Genomic DNA, 17,219 nt, shown 5'->3' with positions numbered 1-17,219 from the left:
ACAATATAATTCTATAGTTTTACCCCTAATACCAATATATACAATTTTAATATATTTTTTATAATAAGCATTTCATTAGGTATTAAATGTGCAAAACTTGTAACTAGGATATTGACAATCAGAACAACTAATAAGTGGATAGTGAACAACTTAATTTCTCTATAAGTACCTTGCTGGAAATCCCACCTTTTGCCTCGTCTAATTTACGGCCTCCATCATAATCATATCTTTCTTTCCTTGCAGATGTGTCGTAATCATTCCTTGACATGGCGTCTGGAAGACCCATTTTTGCGATGTGTTGTAATTCATAATCTGGAATCTGTGGTGTCGGGAGGTTCATCTTCGGCCTTTTTCTATAAGTTTCTGGAGCGTTTACTTTGTTTGCTTGGAGTATAGCAGATGGAGCATCTTGTCTCCATGCTATTTTGTTCTTCGCAATGTCCTGCTTTCTCAAACGGGCCTCTCTATCGGCCCTTCTTTCACCTTCCATTTCCTCGATGGTGGTTGGGAATTTAGGTTGCTCAACTATTGAACTTTCATCAGCGACATCATAAAAGCCAATTGGCGGCATGATTTCAAAGGGGATCTCAGCGTAAAAGTCGAAATTCTTCCTTTTCCTGTAATCATCAATTCCGGCCGCCTTCAATTCTCTCCACTTTAGTAAAGAAGCAAGACGACTGGCTTCTTCAATCTGCTTCTCCCGGGCCTTCCTTTTTGCCTTTTTTTCCCCTTGTATTGGATAATCGAGCCCTTGCTTCTGAAAGCATTTCTTTTTCATCGTCATCCATGTCAACTGCATCGGGTCGAGCAGGCTTTGCTTCCGGGTTTGGGTCAATCTCTCCAGGTCGTAATTTCCTTGGATCGTTATATTTTTCATCCCTTACACAAGCTGCATCCAGAAGCTTTTCGTAGCGGTCGATGCATTCACACAAAGTGCGGCCGACCATGGGAGCGACTGTTCTCCATTGACTCGGCAGGAGCTTAGCAAGATGAAGCAGCTTCTCATCTTCCTCTCTGGTCCACTCAGTCTGTAAATTTTAAATAGAAAAACAGTCAGGATATCGATTATTACAAAATTGATGGCAAGAATATTAATGATTTTATCAAGACCTAGAGTTTATCCAAGCTAGATACTGGTAATTCTTTATTAAAGGGTTTCTCCTATCTCTTTGTCTCTACCTAACAAGGTAGAAGGTTTCTCCTAACAAGTTCATGCAACTTACTGTGACAACCCTTGCAATGACATTACCCCAGAAAAGACTCATCAAGATACAGACATCAACATATAAATTTTGTTGTATGTGGTAAACCAAAACGTATATCCCATGCCAGAATTTGGAAAACTTGTTTGTGTGTATATATGAGAAACATACCACTTAATTAACGTTATTGCTTTAAGATAAAGAAACATTAGTCAGAAATTGACATCTCGATAGATTAAAATCAATATGTAAACTAGCAATTCTTGAGAATATGATGCGTACCTTTTTGATGGAAGGATCGAGCCATTCGTACCAACGAGCTTTACACTGTTTAGCGGATTTGCGCACAAGTAAGGAAGACGTACGACCCCATTCGTTCTTCCCGTATTTCATCACAGCAGACTTGAGGATCTCATCCTCTGTGTTTGTCCAAACACCTCTTTTAATCGAAATCCTCATCTTCCTCGTCTTTAATAAAACACTAGTACATATGTGAATGTCGAGCCCTTTCTACTTAATTAAAACTGGTTTCTGAATAAAAATATACCTAAAAGAAACAAAAGGAGGCTCTCAGATTTTAAGTACAGAAGCCGTTCCCTTCTTTATGTATGGTTCTCTCCTTTTTTACCTTCAACAAATGAACCGATGTGGGACATATATAGCAAAAAGAAGTCAAGCCTCTTTGCTTTTTAACTTTATATTCATTAAATCTATTTGTCTTGTGGCCATTTTCTCTATATTCATCTCTACTAAAACTATTCAACAAAAAAATATTTTAAGGATATTCCAATTTTTTTTTCTTTTGGAGTAAATTTTAGGTCATTATCCTTCTCTTTAAAATTTCAAAAAATAACAACAATTTTGGATACGTTTTGACTTTCCTAATATTTAAAATATATTATGTGTCCCCAGTACATAAAAATGGCAAAAATATTATTTGTATCTCCTTTAATCGAAAATCCTTTTTGAAGACTCTCCAAAAACGACACCTTTTACAATCGGCCTTTTTCAGATCTTGAAACAAGGAAAGACAACAAGTTTCTACTTTTTCTTAATATATAAAAAAAAATCGAACCGTTTTAAGCTGTTTATTTACACTAAAAACAGTTTTAGAAGACAAAGGACATATTCGAGACTCATTCGAAGTTTTTCAAACTTGTTCTTCGTCTTCAAAAATATATTTAGTAGGGTTTTTGGATGGGTTTCCTTGATAGATTTGACATTATTCCATTATTCGTAAAAACAAATGAGATAAGACACTTTATATCAAATATGATGTTTTTACTCTTTGAAAATGATGGACACGCTTCAAAAATAATTTGTAATTCTATGAACTATTTAGAAAAATATATGTTCGAAAATACCGAGTTTGAAAATGATACCGGGCCTTTCTTATGTACTATTGAATTCGGTGAAATTTAACTTGTACTTTGTGAAAATCATCTAAATCCCAACCTTTTGTGTAATTTTACAACACCGGCCATTATACACGGATCATTTGAGTTTAACTTGACTATAAAGAGAAGATTAGATATTGTACAAGAAAAGATGTTTAGGCAACAAACATGTTTCGGCTCTTGGCTCGATCTACACACTTCTTCCCGGGTGCCACCTCTTGTTCATAATGGCATCAATCATGAGATCCAGTGTTATCCACCATTTATCAACCGTAATTTCTTATTTAGGTATATCAGCATGAACTACTAGTCATGCTTAATCATATTTCTAATAACCAGATTGAGATTGGGTCAACTACCCATCGAGGATAATACACGAGTCTCTAAGTTTAGGAGACCGGTATTCAAAAAACTAAATGTTAAGGATATCATGACAATTAGAGATCCTTGGGACTTTTTAAGTCAAACTGTTTCAAAAACTTTCTTGACAAGGATATGGAGTGTTTCTACCAACTATATTCATTAGAGTGTGGGTTTATGGGGTAAGATGTGCACGAGCACGTGAAAGGAGATTATAATGATATTGCTAGATTACTTTGACACATGGAAAATATATAATTTGAATACTATTCACAGTCTTTTTGAAATGTCAGTAGGGGTACTCGTTTGAATGGATCTAATCGATCCGGTCATATCAAATGAATTCGAATTTATTTTGCATTTCACAACATGAATCCTAATAATCCTAAGTAAATTTAAATATAATATGAACAAAGAAATTTACAATCCGTTTGGCTAGACCTTTATAATTTAGTTTTTCAACAGCCGGGACATTTTAAAATATATAATAGGAAAATTAGTAGACTCTATATAACAAATTGATTACTTGTCAATTGAAATTTATAAACAACAAATACACTATAGTTTAAAATTTTACATATGAAAATTTTGAGTTGAAGTGGTTCATTATAAACCAAAACAATTCCCGAATCAAAGTTAATAATTCGGATTAGTTGCAAACAATTAAAAAATCCAAGTATGGGAGTCGTATAATCCATCAAATTGTCCAATATGACAACTCGGTTTTATCTTAATAGCGAATAACCATAAATGTGATCTCCTATTCCTTATTTCTTAGGCCATATGTATTCATGGGGAAGACTAATGTAAGCCTCTTTAAAAACTAATAAGAAGGCTTTTGATAGGATTGGAAATCATATTAGAGTTGGAAATCTTTACCACCATCACATTATATCATCAAGGGATTATCATATGTTTTCAATGTATGATGAGATGTTTTTAAAAATTATCTATCATTTAATATTGATAATAATAATTGTATTCAATAGGGAGACCAAAACTTGGGTTAATGGATGGACATAGAGCAACGACTTACTAGCGGTTATATTATATACCATAAACTGCCAACGATAAGTATTAATTTAGGTAATTGGTTATTTAAATGCATTTCAAAAAGATCATTTAATAAGGCTTGCAACCAAACATAGTGGAGTGCGAGTGGTGGACATACAATCTTCCTTATCACACCATCAGCTAATGTGTCTATATCATAGTCTCCCCTTGGTCTATCCTCTTTACCACCTTCATGTTCAAAACCACCACCATCATAATCATTTGAATTGTCATTGAATCTGATTGAACATACATTTGTAGTTGAGAAGACACTTTATATAGATTTTCAATAGCTATGGGAACTCGGAGATCAACTTTCAACAGTGTTTTTGGACAAAACACGCCACTACAAAAATTACATTTGTATTTTTTGCAGTCTTGTTAAATATATGTGTTGTGTGTGCGGTCTTATCCACACTACAATGTGTATGTCTCACCATATATTTTTAATGATTTAACCTTTTAAATTGAAATATATGCCGAGGAAACTAGTGAAACAAATGAAAAGGGTAAGTTGGTTATAACTTTGAATTATTTAAATTTTTATGGTAGATTATCGATGAATGATGAAGATGATTATGATGAAGACCATAAAGAACACGTCAACAACAAAGTTAAAATGAAGCAATTCATAGAAGCTCTTCAAATGATGCTTATAATGAAATGAATGAGTACTTTGGTGGTGGAATTGAAGTTTAGTTTTGTTAAAGGACTACATAAACTTAGTTAATCTGAGCAATGTTAATGTGTTTATTTTTTGAAATCACATGATATGTTTTGATGTGTCCTTGGATTTCTCAGCTATAGCTTTGGCCAACTATTATCTACAATTGTGCCCTAGATGTCCACACGAACGAGATAAGTATGTCCATGTCTATGTAAGTATTTTTGTGTGTTATCCTTGAACGCAACAATGCATACAAAAGTCCATTTTGGTTAAGTAAGAATTTTTACATGTTAATTGTTTTATAACTCATTTAGTTGTGTTAATTGATCATTTTGTCAATTTATTGTTGAGTTTCATAGAAAAATGCATTACTATTGGTCCTGATTGACATATAAACTTAGCTTGAGAAGCAGGAACAAGTTCCTCTCATCAACTTCCCGTTGTTTTTATGCATGTAAATTAAATGAAATTTAATATTTTGTAAGAACTCTTTTTACTAAACAATGTTAGTTTTTTTCATGAACACCAAATATTAATGATTGGCTTCAATAGATTGGAAAAGGAGATTACACAACTACAATTGCTTAGTCAAATTGTGATAAAAAAAAAATAATATAACAATCATAATTTTTAGACTTTTTTATAAAATCTTAGTTTAGTCGAATTGGGATAAAAATCGTTCAAATTTTTTTCGTTCCTTTGCTATTGACGATAACATAGCATTATTAGTTATCGTCTTTTATTGACAATAGTTCTTTCAATTTATAATTTGGTAGAAATTCGTAAATTTTAGTGACCAACAATATTCATTTGTACTTGGAACTGGTTAATAAGTCAACATCCTATTTATGGAGGGTCTTTATTTTTTTTTCTCATAATACTGCTTGTAATAATGTTTTTTCTAAAAATCAAACTCTCTAAAACACTGAAAGAGAGTTTGGCTTTATATGATTTTCAACATAGTAAGTTGAGAAATCTATCCATTGGTAGCAATATTGTGATTTTAAATATAAAAATGTTTTCATTGCTATAATTTGTTTTCTTTTTTAGAATACAATGTCCTAATAAGAATTATTAGGAGTTATAAAGTATAATGTTCTAATAAGAAAATTGTTGAAAGTACAATTCTATATTTGATTTTCTAACATACAATGTCTTAATAAGAAAAAAAAGTTGCAAAGAAAATGAAATACTTAGGAAGATTTTTCAAATTAAATTGTCATAATAAAAATGAATAGTTTGATGCTATGATTAGTTGAGTTTTCAAGGTACAACGGTAGACTTGATATTTTTAAATACGACTTAAATCATTATTTTTTATTATACTGTAATAGAAAACAAAAAGTGAAAGCATGATGTAATAATAAACATATTAGTATAAATTCATTGGTATTTCTTTCATTTAATAATGGAATTTTATCCTATTTTTAAAAATTACAACGTAATGCTAAAAATTAAAAACCTCATTTTCCGTGACTTTCTGTATTAAGTAAAAACAACTCGTATATAAACTATCTTACGAGACTAAGTCCTATATGCATTAAGGATATTAAGTCAAAAATAAAATAATATATCATACTAATACATGATTGGGACATTTATCAGGATTTAGATCCATTAACAACCGCAAGCATGTTCACAAATGCTAGATGACCGTTGGACACGCAAAGCGAGGGACCAGATAAAACTCTTACTTCTATCGGGGACGTCGTAAATGTGATACTATGTTAATAATTTTCCTCTATTCATGATCGGTTGGTGACCATTTTTGAATAGTAATTAATTTTATCTGTTTATTTGCCATGCCATCAAACCATCTCTCCCGGTGGAAACATGATTAGGTCGGCTTGTAACACTGACCCAACTTTCTGATAATCTAAAATTTTCTCTGATTATATAAGTTCGTTATCATTTGATGACTTTTAACATTTTATACTTTTTGACACTTGCAGCTTCGTGGCCATTATGTTCTGCAATGACGAAATCCTGATTTTGTTGATGGTTCCTGATCAGACCATTAAATTCTTGTTACTTGTGGAGAAAGAGTAGGTACGATAAATATTTAATTTTGTACTTTGTTTGATCATAAAACAAATTTGTTTGATTGTAAGTCTAATTATATTGCATATCAATGATGGCAATTGAAAAGGTTTATAAAAAGGGATATACACATTATGGTTGGCTGTGGGATTCAATCATTGCATTAAAAGAGATTTCCCAGAAGTTGAGGGTTGGAGAAATTGCAATATCCTAGCATTGGAGGTGCATCTCAATTCTTCCTTAAGCTCCTTATTGTATTGCAAGTTGTGGGGAAGAATGATAAAATCATGTGTTACCTTTTAAACATATCAGTCAAATACCCATGAATTTATTGATTTTGCCTCTTTAATTTTGGAAAATATGGCAAGTTAATATAAAACATTTTGTATAAAAAATATGGTAAAGTCGACATCTTAGCCTTTTTGCCAATAAAAGCAATCCAGATAGACCTATTTTACCACTAAAACTAGAGCAAAGCCAACATTCCAAACCTTTTGCACCATTAAAAGCAATGAAACTCACAAAAATTTACCCATATTTTCCACAAAAATATCAAATTCAATATTTTAAACTATTTGTTAGTATAAATGATCAAAATTAAGATTATAGTTGATAAACTTTTATTGGGTTAAATGCAAGAAATTGTAACTATTTGTTTATTTAAAAGTGTACTTGAAAAATCTAGCATGTTATATCAATGTCATTGACATAAACATTACTTCTTACTACTATAATTAGGTGCTTTTCAAACTAGAATGTCCCAATAAGAAGTTTTATTGAAAGTTCATTCTTGTAATCATAAAACAAAAGTAGGTGGCTATAACAAGAAAACAAATAGAACTATCTCCATTTGTATTTACATAAGAGTAAACATAAAACATAACAAAAGTTTGTTATATTTTTGTCGATAATAACAATATAATTCTATAGTTTTACCCCTAATACCAATATATACAATTTTAATATATTTTTTATAATAAGCATTTCATTAGGTATTAAATGTGCAAAACTTGTAACTAGGATATTGAGAATCAGAACAACTAATAAGTGGATAGTGAACAACTTAATTTCTCTATAAGTACCTTGCTGGAAATCCCACCTTTTGCCTCGTCTAATTTACGGCCTCCATCATAATCATATCTTTCTTTCCTTGCAGATGTGTCGTAATCATTCCTTGACATGGCGTCTGGAAGACCCATTTTTGCGATGTGTTGTAATTCATAATCTGGAATCTGTGGTGTCGGGAGGTTCATCTTCGGCCTTTTTCTATAAGTTTCTGGAGCGTTTACTTTGTTTGCTTGGAGTATAGCAGATGGAGCATCTTGTCTCCATGCTATTTTGTTCTTCGCAATGTCCTGCTTTCTCAAACGGGCCTCTCTATCGGCCCTTCTTTCACCTTCCATTTCCTCGATGGTGGTTGGGAATTTAGGTTGCTCAACTATTGAACTTTCATCAGCGACATCATAAAAGCCATTTGGCGGCATGATTTCAAAGGGGATCTCAGCGTAAAAGTCGAAATTCTTCCTTTTCCTGTAATCATCAATTCCGGCCGCCTTCAATTCTCTCCACTTTAGTAAAGAAGCAAGACGACTGGCTTCTTCAATCTGCTTCTCCCGGGCCTTCCTTTTTGCCTTTTTTTCCCCTTGTATTGGATAATCGAGCCCTTGCTTCTGAAAGCATTTCTTTTTCATCGTCATCCATGTCAACTGCATCGGGTCGAGCAGGCTTTGCTTCCGGGTTTGGGTCAATCTCTCCGGGTCGTAATTTCCTTGGATCGTTATATTTTTCATCCCTTACACAAGCTGCATCCAGAAGCTTTTCGTAGCGGTCGATGCATTCACACAAAGTGCGGCCGACCATGGGAGCGACTGTTCTCCATTGACTCGGCAGGAGCTTAGCAAGATGAAGCAGCTTCTCATCTTCCTCTCTGGTCCACTCAGTCTGTAAATTTTAAATAGAAAAACAGTCAGGATATCGATTATTACAAAATTGATGGCAAGAATATTAATGATTTTATCAAGACCTAGAGTTTATCCAAGCTAGATACTGGTAATTCTTTATTAAAGGGTTTCTCCTATCTCTTTGTCTCTACCTAACAAGGTAGAAGGTTTCTCCTAACAAGTTCATGCAACTTACTGTGACAACCCTTGCAATGACATTACCCCAGAAAAGACTCATCAAGATACAGACATCAACATATAAATTTTGTTGTATGTGGTAAACCAAAACGTATATCCCATGCCAGAATTTGGAAAACTTGTTTGTGTGTATATATGAGAAACATACCACTTAATTAACGTTATTGCTTTAAGATAAAGAAACATTAGTCAGAAATTGACATCTCGATAGATTAAAATCAATATGTAAACTAGCAATTCTTGAGAATATGATGCGTACCTTTTTGATGGAAGGATCGAGCCATTCGTACCAACGAGCTTTACACTGTTTAGCGGATTTGCGCACAAGTAAGGAAGACGTACGACCCCATTCGTTCTTCCCGTATTTCATCACAGCAGACTTGAGGATCTCATCCTCTGTGTTTGTCCAAACACCTCTTTTAATCGAAATCCTCATCTTCCTCGTCTTTAATAAAACACTAGTACATATGTGAATGTCGAGCCCTTTCTACTTAATTAAAACTGGTTTCTGAATAAAAATATACCTAAAAGAAACAAAAGGAGGCTCTCAGATTTTAAGTACAGAAGCCGTTCCCTTCTTTATGTATGGTTCTCTCCTTTTTTACCTTCAACAAATGAACCGATGTGGGACATATATAGCAAAAAGAAGTCAAGCCTCTTTGCTTTTTAACTTTATATTCATTAAATCTATTTGTCTTGTGGCCATTTTCTCTATATTCATCTCTACTAAAACTATTCAACAAAAAAATATTTTAAGGATATTCCAATTTTTTTTTCTTTTGGAGTAAATTTTAGGTCATTATCCTTCTCTTTAAAATTTCAAAAAATAACAACAATTTTGGATACGTTTTGACTTTCCTAATATTTAAAATATATTATGTGTCCCCAGTACATAAAAATGGCAAAAATATTATTTGTATCTCCTTTAATCGAAAATCCTTTTTGAAGACTCTCCAAAAACGACACCTTTTACAATCGGCCTTTTTCAGATCTTGAAACAAGGAAAGACAACAAGTTTCTACTTTTTCTTAATATATAAAAAAAAATCGAACCGTTTTAAGCTGTTTATTTACACTAAAAACAGTTTTAGAAGACAAAGGACATATTCGAGACTCATTCGAAGTTTTTCAAACTTGTTCTTCGTCTTCAAAAATATATTTAGTAGGGTTTTTGGATGGGTTTCCTTGATAGATTTGACATTATTCCATTATTCGTAAAAACAAATGAGATAAGACACTTTATATCAAATATGATGTTTTTACTCTTTGAAAATGATGGACACGCTTCAAAAATAATTTGTAATTCTATGAACTATTTAGAAAAATATATGTTCGAAAATACCGAGTTTGAAAATGATACCGGGCCTTTCTTATGTACTATTGAATTCGGTGAAATTTAACTTGTACTTTGTGAAAATCATCTAAATCCCAACCTTTTGTGTAATTTTACAACACCGGCCATTACACACGGATCATTTGAGTTTAACTTGACTATAAAGAGAAGATTAGATATTGTACAAGAAAAGATGTTTAGGCAACAAACATGTTTCGGCTCTTGGCTCGATCTACACACTTCTTCCCGGATGCCACCTCTTGTTCATAATGGCATCAATCATGAGATCCAGTGTTATCCACCATTTATCAACCGTAATTTCTTATTTAGGTATATCAGCATGAACTACTAGTCATGCTTAATCATATTTCTAATAACCAGATTGAGATTGGGTCAACTACCCATCGAGGATAATACACGAGTCTCTAAGTTTAAGAGACCGGTATTCAAAAAACTAAATGTTAAGGATATCATGACAATTAGAGATCCTTGGGACTTTTTAAGTCAAACTGTTTCAAAAACTTTCTTGACAAGGATATGGAGTGTTTCTACCAACTATATTCATTAGAGTGTGGGTTTATGGGGTAAGATGTGCACGAGCACGTGAAAGGAGATTATAATGATATTGCTAGATTACTTTGACACATGGAAAATATATAATTTGAATACTATTCACAGTCTTTTTGAAATGTCAGTAGGGGTACTCGTTTGAATGGATCTAATCGATCCGGTCATATCAAATGAATTCGAATTTATTTTGCATTTCACAACATGAATCCTAATAATCCTAAGTAAATTTAAATATAATATGAACAAAGAAATTTACAATCCGTTTGGCTAGACCTTTATAATTTAGTTTTTCAACAGCCGGGACATTTTAAAATATATAATAGGAAAATTAGTAGACTCTATATAACAAATTGATTACTTGTCAATTGAAATTTATAAACAACAAATACACTATAGTTTAAAATTTTACATATGAAAATTTTGAGTTGAAGTGGTTCATTATAAACCAAAACAATTCCCGAATCAAAGTTAATAATTCGGATTAGTTGCAAACAATTAAAAAATCCAAGTATGGGAGTCGTATAATCCATCAAATTGTCCAATATGACAACTCGGTTTTATCTTAATAGCGAATAACCATAAATGTGATCTCCTATTCCTTATTTCTTAGGCCATATGTATTCATGGGGAAGACTAATGTAAGCCTCTTTAAAAACTAATAAGAAGGCTTTTGATAGGATTGGAAATCATATTAGAGTTGGAAATCTTTACCACCATCACATTATATCATCAAGGGATTATCATATGTTTTCAATGTATGATGAGATGTTTTTAAAAATTATCTATCATTTAATATTGATAATAATAATTGTATTCAATAGGGAGACCAAAACTTGGGTTAATGGATGGACATAGAGCAACGACTTACTAGCGGTTATATTATATACCATAAACTGCCAACGATAAGTATTAATTTAGGTAATTGGTTATTTAAATGCATTTCGAAAAGATCATTTAATAAGGCTTGCAACCAAACATAATGGAGTGCGAGTGGTGGACATACAATCTTCCTTATCACACCATCAGCTAATGTGTCTATATCATAGTCTCCCCTTGGTCTATCCTCTTTACCACCTTCATGTTCAAAACCACCACCATCATAATCATTTGAATTGTCATTGAATCTGATTGAACATACATTTGTAGTTGAGAAGACACTTTATATAGATTTTCAATAGCTATGGGAACTCGGAGATCAACTTTCAACAGTGTTTTTGGACAAAACACGCCACTACAAAAATTACATTTGTATTTTTTGCAGTCTTGTTAAATATATGTGTTGTGTGTGCGGTCTTATCCACACTACAATGTGTATGTCTCACCATATATTTTTAATGATTTAACCTTTTAAATTGAAATATATGCCGAGGAAACTAGTGAAACAAATGAAAAGGGTAAGTTGGTTATAACTTTGAATTATTTAAATTTTTATGGTAGATTATCGATGAATGATGAAGATGATTATGATGAAGACCATAAAGAACACGTCAACAACAAAGTTAAAATGAAGCAATTCATAGAAGCTCTTCAAATGATGCTTATAATGAAATGAATGAGTACTTTGGTGGTGGAATTGAAGTTTAGTTTTGTTAAAGGACTACATAAACTTAGTTAATCTGAGCAATGTTAATGTGTTTATTTTTTGAAATCACATGATATGTTTTGATGTGTCCTTGGATTTCTCAGCTATAGCTTTGGCCAACTATTATCTACAATTGTGCCCTAGATGTCCACACGAACGAGATAAGTATGTCCATGTCTATGTAAGTATTTTTGTGTGTTATCCTTGAACGCAACAATGCATACAAAAGTCCATTTTGGTTAAGTAAGAATTTTTACATGTTAATTGTTTTATAACTCATTTAGTTGTGTTAATTGATCATTTTGTCAATTTATTGTTGAGTTTCATAGAAAAATGCATTACTATTGGTCCTGATTGACATATAAACTTAGCTTGAGAAGCAGGAACAAGTTCCTCTCATCAACTTCCCGTTGTTTTTATGCATGTAAATTAAATGAAATTTAATATTTTGTAAGAACTCTTTTTACTAAACAATGTTAGTTTTTTTCATGAACACCAAATATTAATGATTGGCTTCAATAGATTGGAAAAGGAGATTACACAACTACAATTGCTTAGTCAAATTGTGATAAAAAAAATAATATAACAATCATAATTTTTAGACTTTTTTATAAAATCTTAGTTTAGTCGAATTGGGATAAAAATCGTTCAAATTTTTTTCGTTCCTTTGCTATTGACGATAACATAGCATTATTAGTTATCGTCTTTTATTGACAATAGTTCTTTCAATTTATAATTTGGTAGAAATTCGTAAATTTTAGTGACCAACAATATTCATTTGTACTTGGAACTGGTTAATAAGTCAACATCCTATTTATGGAGGGTCTTTATTTTTTTTTCTCATAATACTGCTTGTAATAATGTTTTTTCTAAAAATCAAACTCTCTAAAACACTGAAAGAGAGTTTGGCTTTATATGATTTTCAACATAGTAAGTTGAGAAATCTATCCATTGGTAGCAATATTGTGATTTTAAATATAAAAATGTTTTCATTGCTATAATTTGTTTTCTTTTTTGGAATACAATGTCCTAATAAGAATTATTAGGAGTTATAAAGTATAATGTTCTAATAAGAAAATTGTTGAAAGTACAATTCTATATTTGATTTTCTAACATACAATGTCTTAATAAGAAAAAAAAGTTGCAAAGAAAATGAAATACTTAGGAAGATTTTTCAAATTAAATTGTCATAATAAAAATGAATAGTTTGATGCTATGATTAGTTGAGTTTTCAAGGTACAACGGTAGACTTGATATTTTTAAATACGACTTAAATCATTATTTTTTATTATACTGTAATAGAAAACAAAAAGTGAAAGCATGATGTAATAATAAACATATTAGTATAAATTCATTGGTATTTCTTTCATTTAATAATGGAATTTTATCCTATTTTTAAAAATTACAACGTAATGCTAAAAATTAAAAACCTCATTTTCCATGACTTTCTGTATTAAGTAAAAACAACTCGTATATAAACTATCTTACGAGACTAAGTCCTATATGCATTAAGGATATTAAGTCAAAAATAAAATAATATATCATACTAATACATGATTGGGACATTTATCAGGATTTAGATCCATTAACAACCGCAAGCATGTTCACAAATGCTAGATGACCGTTGGACACGCAAAGCGAGGGACCAGATAAAACTCTTACTTCTATCGGGGACGTCGTAAATGTGATACTATGTTAATAATTTTCCTCTATTCATGATCGGTTGGTGACCATTTTTGAATAGTAATTAATTTTATATGTTTATTTGCCATGCCATCAAACCATCTCTCCCGGTGGAAACATGATTAGGTCGGCTTGTAACACTGACCCAACTTTCTGATAATCTAAAATTTTCTCTGATTATATAAGTTCGTTATCATTTGATGACTTTTAACATTTTATACTTTTTGACACTTGCAGCTTCGTGGCCATTATGTTCTGCAATGACGAAATCCTGATTTTGTTGATGGTTCCTGATCAGACCATTAAATTCTTGTTACTTGTGGAGAAAGAGTAGGTACGATAAATATTTAATTTTGTACTTTGTTTGATCATAAAACAAATTTGTTTGATTGTAAGTCTAATTATATTGCATATCAATGATGGCAATTGAAAAGGTTTATAAAAAGGGATATACACATTATGGTTGGCTGTGGGATTCAATCATCGCATTAAAAGAGATTTCCCAGAAGTTGAGGGTTGGAGAAATTGCAATATCCTAGCATTGGAGGTGCATCTCAATTCTTCCTTAAGCTCCTTATTGTATTGCAAGTTGTGGGGAAGAATGATAAAATCATGTGTTACCTTTTAAACATATCAGTCAAATACCCATGAATTTATTGATTTTGCCTCTTTAATTTTGGAAAATATGGCAAGTTAATATAAAACATTTTGTATAAAAAATATGGTAAAGTCGACATCTTAGCCTTTTTGCCAATAAAAGCAATCCAGATAGACCTATTTTACCACTAAAACTAGAGCAAAGCCAACATTCCAAACCTTTTGCACCATTAAAAGCAATGAAACTCACAAAAATTTACCCATATTTTCCACAAAAATATCAAATTCAATATTTTAAACTATTTGTTAGTATAAATGATCAAAATTAAGATTATAGTTGATAAACTTTTATTGGGTTAAATGCAAGAAATTGTAACTATTTGTTTATTTAAAAGTGTACTTGAAAAATCTAGCATGTTATATCAATGTCATTGACATAAACATTACTTCTTACTACTATAATTAGGTGCTTTTCAAACTAGAATGTCCCAATAAGAAGTTTTATTGAAAGTTCATTCTTGTAATCATAAAACAAAAGTAGGTGGCTATAACAAGAAAACAAATAGAACTATCTCCATTTGTATTTACATAAGAGTAAACATAAAACATAACAAAAGTTTGTTATATTTTTGTCGATAATAACAATATAATTCTATAGTTTTACCCCTAATACCAATATATACAATTTTAATATATTTTTTATAATAAGCATTTCATTAGGTATTAAATGTGCAAAACTTGTAACTAGGATATTGACAATCAGAACAACTAATAAGTGGATAATGAACAACTTAATTTCTCTATAAGTACCTTGCTGGAAATCCCACCTTTTGCCTCGTCTAATTTACGGCCTCCATCATAATCATATCTTTCTTTCCTTGCAGATGTGTCGTAATCATTCCTTGACATGGCGTCTGGAAGACCCATTTTTGCGATGTGTTGTAATTCATAATCTGGAATCTGTGGTGTCGGGAGGTTCATCTTCGGCCTTTTTCTATAAGTTTCTGGAGCGTTTACTTTGTTTGCTTGGAGTATAGCAGATGGAGCATCTTGTCTCCATGCTATTTTGTTCTTCGCAATGTCCTGCTTTCTCAAACGGGCCTCTCTATCGGCCCTTCTTTCACCTTCCATTTCCTCGATGGTGGTTGGGAATTTAGGTTGCTCAACTATTGAACTTTCATCAGCGACATCATAAAAGCCAATTGGCGGCATGATTTCAAAGGGGATCTCAGCGTAAAAGTCGAAATTCTTCCTTTTCCTGTAATCATCAATTCCGGCCGCCTTCAATTCTCTCCACTTTAGTAAAGAAGCAAGACGACTGGCTTCTTCAATCTGCTTCTCCCGGGCCTTCCTTTTTGCCTTTTTTTCCCCTTGTATTGGATAATCGAGCCCTTGCTTCTGAAAGCATTTCTTTTTCATCGTCATCCATGTCAACTGCATCGGGTCGAGCAGGCTTTGCTTCCGGGTTTGGGTCAATCTCTCCGGGTCGTAATTTCCTTGGATCGTTATATTTTTCATCCCTTACACAAGCTGCATCCAGAAGCTTTTCGTAGCGGTCGATGCATTCACACAAAGTGCGGCCGACCATGGGAGCGACTGTTCTCCATTGACTCGGCAGGAGCTTAGCAAGATGAAGCAGCTTCTCATCTTCCTCTCTGGTCCACTCAGTCTGTAAATTTTAAATAGAAAAACAGTCAGGATATCGATTATTACAAAATTGATGGCAAGAATATTAATGATTTTATCAAGACCTAGAGTTTATCCAAGCTAGATACTGGTAATTCTTTATTAAAGGGTTTCTCCTATCTCTTTGTCTCTACCTAACAAGGTAGAAGGTTTCTCCTAACAAGTTCATGCAACTTACTGTGACAACCCTTGCAATGACATTACCCCAGAAAAGACTCATCAAGATACAGACATCAACATATAAATTTTGTTGTATGTGGTAAACCAAAACGTATATCCCATGCCAGAATTTGGAAAACTTGTTTGTGTGTATATGTGAGAAACATACCACTTAATTAACGTTATTGCTTTAAGATAAAGAAACATTAGTCAGAAATTGACATCTCGATAGATTAAAATCAATATGTAAACTAGCAATTCTTGAGAATATGATGCGTACCTTTTTGATGGAAGGATCGAGCCATTCGTACCAACGAGCTTTACACTGTTTAGCGGATTTGCGCACAAGTAAGGAAGACGTACGACCCCATTCGTTCTTCCCGTATTTCATCACAGCAGACTTGAGGATCTCATCCTCTGTGTTTGTCCAAACACCTCTTTTAATCGAAATCCTCATCTTCCTCGTCTTTAATAAAACACTAGTACATATGTGAATGTCGAGCCCTTTCTACTTAATTAAAACTGGTTTCTGAATAAAAATATACCTAAAAGAAACAAAAGGAGGCTCTCAGATTTTAAGTACAGAAGCCGTTCCCTTCTTTATGTATGGTTCTCTCCTTTTTTACCTTCAACAAATGAACCGATGTGGGACATATATAGCAAAAAGAAGTCAAGCCTCTTTGCTTTTTAACTTTATATTCATTAAATCTATTTGTCTTGTGGCCATTTTCTCTATATTCATCTCTACTAAAA

General features: G+C 32.4%; 3 pseudogenes; all 3 read right to left on the bottom strand.

The window, feature by feature from the left end:
- Positions 1 to 19: 19 nt before the first annotated feature.
- On the bottom strand, positions 20 to 1,684 carry LOC145113477 (cell division cycle 5-like protein pseudogene; annotated as a pseudogene).
- Positions 1,685 to 7,651: 5,967 nt separating this feature from the next.
- Positions 7,652 to 9,316, bottom strand: LOC145113475 (cell division cycle 5-like protein pseudogene; annotated as a pseudogene).
- Positions 9,317 to 15,389: 6,073 nt separating this feature from the next.
- LOC145113474 (cell division cycle 5-like protein pseudogene) lies at positions 15,390 to 16,923 on the bottom strand (annotated as a pseudogene).
- Between the last annotated feature and the right edge of the window lie 296 nt (positions 16,924 to 17,219).

Source organism: Lactuca virosa, chromosome 5, assembly GCF_052849685.1.
Source record: "Lactuca virosa cultivar CGN04683 chromosome 5, Lactuca_virosa_CGN04683_v6, whole genome shotgun sequence".
In the NCBI taxonomy this organism is placed as follows: Eukaryota; Viridiplantae; Streptophyta; class Magnoliopsida; order Asterales; family Asteraceae; genus Lactuca; species Lactuca virosa.
The sequence above is the reverse complement of the archived record's forward strand: the minus strand, read 5'-3'. Positions and strand labels throughout refer to the sequence as shown.